Source organism: Ptychodera flava, chromosome 15 (assembly GCF_041260155.1).
Source record: "Ptychodera flava strain L36383 chromosome 15, AS_Pfla_20210202, whole genome shotgun sequence".
NCBI classification, from domain to species: domain Eukaryota; kingdom Metazoa; phylum Hemichordata; class Enteropneusta; family Ptychoderidae; genus Ptychodera; species Ptychodera flava.
In genome coordinates this window covers 31491567-31497775 of record NC_091942.1, presented here as the reverse complement: position 1 = coordinate 31497775, position 6209 = coordinate 31491567, and the positions used below count along the sequence as shown (strand labels likewise).

The following is a 6209-nucleotide window of genomic DNA, read 5'->3' as shown; positions in this document are numbered from 1 at the left end:
CCGAAGGAGTCATGAATTTCAATCCTAATAAGTAAATTTGGAAAAGGGTACTATGTTATGTGTTATTTCTTTAAATACTACCTGTTGTTTTACCCCCATCAGTGCTTGACCCTAGCAAGCTTATTGCCACTACCAATCAGGTCTGCTTTGTTTCCACTAGTCCAGCTAACAGTACACACAGAAGTTACATGTGTAATACATTTCGTAAACAATCACATCAAGCTCATTAGTACAGTGCATACTAATGAGCTTGGTGTGATTGTGATGTGATGTGATGTGAGTGATGTATGTATGTTTGGTCCATTAACATAATCACCACGTGACAAACCAACCCGATATTAGACCTTATTGCACTAGGTTTTAATCACAACAGAAGAAATGGTTTTCTTTGTCATTTTTTTAGCTTAAATTGTAATACATGTATGGTTTATCAACCACAACTTTATTCTATAAAATGATATTTCAAAGTTATGACACGATTATGAAGCGATCATTATTGACATGTTAAGTAACCATACTCTTTATTGTAAGTATCATTTCAATGAAGAGTTTACAAGAGAAAAAATGAAAGCTACAGTGAATATAAAGTTCATGACCCCAAATGTAACCAGGAAAACTTAATATTCTTGACATGCTCTGGTGTATTAAATTACTGTTCTTGTCCATGTAAAATGTCAACTTTGCCAACTTGTACCAGTCATGAATGGTTTGAGCTCATTTCATGCTTTCTTTGTTCAATAGTCGAATATATATACATATATACTGATTAGAAATATAATGAGGCAAGGAGAACCTTCTCAAATGTTCATCTCGTTCATTATTTTGTGTACAGCCATAATCCATCATTTTTTCAGGCTAAGTCCCTGGTAATATCTATAAATGTTAAAACTGCATGCTCAAAAGGTGCATTATCTCCATTTGCCAGTCTGCTAAATATGTCTTCAAATGTCATATTGACTTGACGAAATCGCTGTTCTCGTTCTTTCACTTTATCTTCACTTGTAGACAGTGGATCGACACCAAAATAACTGTAACGGGTGAGATTCCCACCTGATTGCTCATATAATTGAATGGCTTCATCAACAGTGGGAACAACATTGGCTGGTACGTTTGATACACGATTACCTGTACCTGCAAGATTTTCAGGAATTCTTGACTGCCATCCTAAAATAAAAATAAACACAATAATGTAAGTATATCTATTACATGTAAATAAATTTTGTAATATTTGAAATTCAATATAAATGAATGAAACGAAATTTAATTTTGTATGAATGAATGAATGAATATTTGCATGAAATTGAACTTTGAAATTTGTAATAAATTTTGTATTTAACATATTTTGAAATTTATAAATAAATTTTGTAATATTTGAAATTGAATATGAATGAACTTTTGAACTTTTGTATGAATTGAATTTTGCAATGAATGAAATGAAATTTTCAATATTCTTATAATAGTCACTCTGAGTCCTATTAATAGAGAAACAGAACAATGAGATCATAATTAAACCAGCACATCTTGACACTGATAAAAATGTAATACATAGGGGTATACATAGGCAAACATATCCACTCACAAAAGTAGCAATTGTCCAACCATGTTTTTTTTCCATACATACATACCCATACATACATACATACATACATACAGACAGACATACATACATATATACACACACACATACATACATACATACGTGAATACATAAATACACACACACATACATACATTCATTAATACACACACATCCATACATACATTAATATACACACATCCATACATACATTAATCACACACATACATACATACATGCATGTATGCATACATACATACACACACATACATACATACACACATACATACATACATACATACATACATACATACATACACATACATACATACATACATATACACACACACATACACACACACATACACACATACATACATACATACATACATACATACATACATACATACATACATACATACATACATACATACATACATACATACATACATACATACATACATACATACAACAAACTCAATATCAATCCAGATACTGTTGCAGTTAATGACAAAGAAAAATTGATTACTATTCTCAGGTCAAGAAATAAAGAAACCGTAATAGAAACAAGCAAATTCATAATGCATTTAAAATAAGGGAACACATTGTAACCACAAAATAACTAGTCCTGCTGTACTACTGCTGCCTCGTGATAAATGTTTATATATGAACCCTCATTTTGTCTTATGCTGTGTATGTATTTTTCCATATCGTATATGTCTGTATTAATGTAGTTTTGTTTTGTTTTGCATACACTTTATTGTACTCCAAGCCGATGATCTTACTTTCGAATAAGGCTACAATAAAGTTATTAAAATGTAAAAAAATGTACATACATATACATACATAAATACACACACATACATACATACATACATTATCATACATACATACATACATACATACATACATACACATACATACATGCATACATACATACATATATATATACACACATACATATACATAGACAGACAGACATACACACATACATACATACATACATACATACATATATACATTAATTAATTAATTAATTAATTAATTAATTAATTAATTAATTAATTAATTAATAATAAAAAAGTGCATACCTTCAAGAGGGTGATGGTTCCAAGCAGCGACCATGCGCTTCATTCCAACGTCAGCAACAGCACATGATATAAATGACACACAGAATTTATGAGTATCATCCATCATATTAACCAGCATTCGTCGTTGCATCTCAATAAGAGCTCCTTTGATTACGTAGTTGAAGCGTTGATTTACTTCAGGCCACTTTCTTTCAGCGGGTAGGTTGTTCGCTGATCGGCTTTGTATATATGGTGGGCAAATTTTGTTCGTCCTGTACTGTTTTAAATACGATTGGATGAACAAAACTAAGCAAAACTCTCGCCCCATATCCACTCGAACCATATCCCATAGTCCTTCTTTTAACATTAGATCTCTATAGGCGTTGTATATTATAATAGGGTTTTTTCACTGGCATTGTTACATGTGCGACAATTTTCCGGCTATAACCATCGGAAAACAGAACGTGGGTAACTCCAAAATACACCAACTTTTCGTTTTGGTCGACATGAAGTTTGTGTCCATGATACGGGGAAAAATAGGGTACTGGGTTTAACTGTCTCACTGTATCATTTCGTCGTCGGTTGTGGTAGGTTGGGTTGACACGCTTCAGACTCTCTTGAATTCTGTATCTTCCTTCACGTATACCTCTTGCACGAAGGAGGCCGGACATAGTTTTCCTTCCATACGATGGCCCAACTTCAGATACAGCCTTGGAAACTTCCGCATCCAATTCGTCGCGCGTACGACGATGTATGTTGTACTTGTCGCAAAATCGTCGCACACTCCTTTCCGAAACGCCATAATTGCTTCCATATCTTGATTGTAATAAAACACTTATATCGCGGTGACTCTTTCCAGACTTGAGTAGAGACCTGGTCTCATCCACTGAAATTAGTTTTTCCATCTCCATGATTATGAACCTTCACTATGCAGTACTAGTTTCCGCGCCGTCGGGTAGCCTCACCGAACCGTCCACAAGCTTAACTTGGTGGAAAATAGTGCTGTCGACGATCAACAGACTTGGTTCAGTACTTAGCCCCGCCTTAAAAATGACTTTTGTCCAATCAGATTAGAGTTTTAAAATTTGTCGTGGCAATGCTTCTTGTAAGCGCCTATCTCATGACCAATGATGAACCAAAGGAAAGATTCGTAAATTTAAAACACAGTCACAAAGTTATGCCGACACATAATGGATTTGAAAGCGGTAAGGCTTTGAGGCTACCCGACGGCGCGGCAAATACAGAATTTCGAACAGTGTTGCAAAATGAAGACTTTTTAGACAAGCTTTGATGTTGTCTGCAATGAAATCTGGTGTTTGCAAAAGAAACGACATCAGTTGCTCTGATATAACTGTCCAGCAAACCAAATGAATCAGACTGATGGGCGGAAAAAACGTGCAGATTCGTGCAATTTATTTATTTGCGATCGTTATGAGATCCCACCAGAAAAAAAATATCCCTCCAAAAATGATCTAAATAGAATCTTTGCATAAAATCATGGGACGGTGACGCAAGTTATAATTAATATCCCGCCAATAATGTTAATTTAACGCGTACAGTGAGCACCGCCTTCAGTTTGCACCTTCAGACTCTAGAGGGCAGACTAACTTATTGCTTATGCATTATGAACTTCGAAGAAGGCATAAACTCGGTAGGTCTCTGGTAGCTTTTGGAATATGGAGTATGCTAGTTTAAGAGGGTTGGACGCATTTCGTCATTCTGAAAGGGTCTATAGACATATGATAGTTAGATTGGACAATTTACTTATGGAAGATGTAAAAAGTAAGACATTTTACATGTCATTTCCCTTCTTTTCATATCACACTCTAGAGAATGGGTCCGTTTTGCATATGAATTATTGGAAAGACTATAAAGCAAGAAGATATAAAGGATGTTGAAGTACTTTATATATGGAGTATAATTGTCTCACTTAGACTGGCCGCAATTTGTCACGGATTCTGCTCCTACAAGCTCACACTTTTACCCTTGAAACCTAGGGAATATACAGATGACAACAGAAATGGTGTACCAACGTTTTTATCCTTGGAAAATTTTTTCCACTGACTCCGACTTTCTAAACTACAGCTAATTTCTAAACTTAGAACGCTATTTAGAAAGCGATAATTATCGTTTTTATCCGATATATCAAGGAAAAATTGTTTTCACTTCAGGCCCCATTTTCTGAATGATTCAATCTCTTACTGTGAGCACGCAGCTGGAAGATGGCGGCCTGGCCGGCAACACATTTGATAAGACCATTAGCATAAATTTGCATTAATCAGCACAAATGGACGCGATCGTTGTGGACAAATCTCAACACACCTTGGCAACCACAGGGGCAACACGTTTAATAAGGCCCTTAGCATAATTTGCACCATTACTTAATCTGCACAAATGGACGCGATCAAGATAATCTCAACACACCTTGGTCATTTGAAATGTGGCAGTATGGTTACTTTTATGTACATTCGTCTCCACGTCAAATATCTGGTTTATTTTTCATAACACGTAGTCTAGCCGGTGGTTATTTGACAGACTTTGTTTTTGACGGACAAAACAAATATTTACAATTTCTCTTCACAAATTGTGTTTATGCTGACTCACTGTCACATTTCTCTACTTCGTAACATTCAAGTTCTTGCCAAACGCAATGGTCAATTTTATAGGAAGTATGCTCTCTCGGGTCTATTGGCCAAGTCATATTTGAGCTTTGGATTTTAAAACTTACTTCTTGGGAAACTAATAGTATTTTCCTGGTTCTACAAGACTACTCCTACAAACTCACACATTTTCCCTTGAAACACTGGGAAGACATTACAATAGAAATGCTGTACCATCGTTTTTATCCGACATATCCGGTGAGTTGTTTCTCAACGTAAAGTTCAACTTTCTAAACTACAGCTAATTTCTAAACTTAGAACGCTATTTAGAAAGTGATAATTATCGTTTTTATCCGATATATCCTTGGAAAAAAATTTCAACCTAAACCCGACTTTCTAAACTACAGCTATTTTCTAAACTTAGAAAGCTATTTAGAAAGTGATAATTATCGTTTTTATCCGATATATCCTTGGAAAAAATTTTCAACCTAAGTCCCGACTTTCTAAACTTTCTAAACTTCAGCTATTTTCTAAACTTAGAACGATATTTAGAAAGTGATAATTATCGTTTTTATCCGATATATCCTTGGGAAACTTTTTTTCACTCCAAGCCCGACTTTCTAAACTACAGCTAATTTCTAAACTTAGAACGCTATTTAGAAAGTGATAATTATCGTTTTTATCCGATATATCCTTGGGAAACTTTTTTCACTCCAAGCCCGACTTTCTAAACTACAGCTAATTTCTAAACTTAGAACGCTATTTAGAAAGTGATAATTATCGTTTTTATCCGATATATCCTTGGAAAAAAATTTTCAACCTAAGTCCCGACTTTCTAAACTTCAGCTAAACTTCAGCTATTTTCTAAACTGAGAACGATATTTAGAAAGTGATAATTATCGTTTTTATCCGATATATCCTTGGAAAAAAATTTCAACCTAAGGCCCGACTTTCTAAACTTCA

General features: G+C 34.6%; 1 long non-coding RNA gene across 1 annotated transcript; it reads right to left on the bottom strand.

Moving 5' to 3' along the window:
- Nucleotides 1-493: 493 nt before the first annotated feature.
- On the bottom strand, nt 494-3953 carry LOC139151875 (uncharacterized). The gene is made up of 2 exons (XR_011556504.1): nt 2668-3953; nt 494-1164 (listed from the first exon to the last, which is right to left on the bottom strand). It is a non-coding gene; the product is annotated as an uncharacterized lncRNA (long non-coding RNA).
- Nucleotides 3954-6209: the final 2256 nt, after the last annotated feature.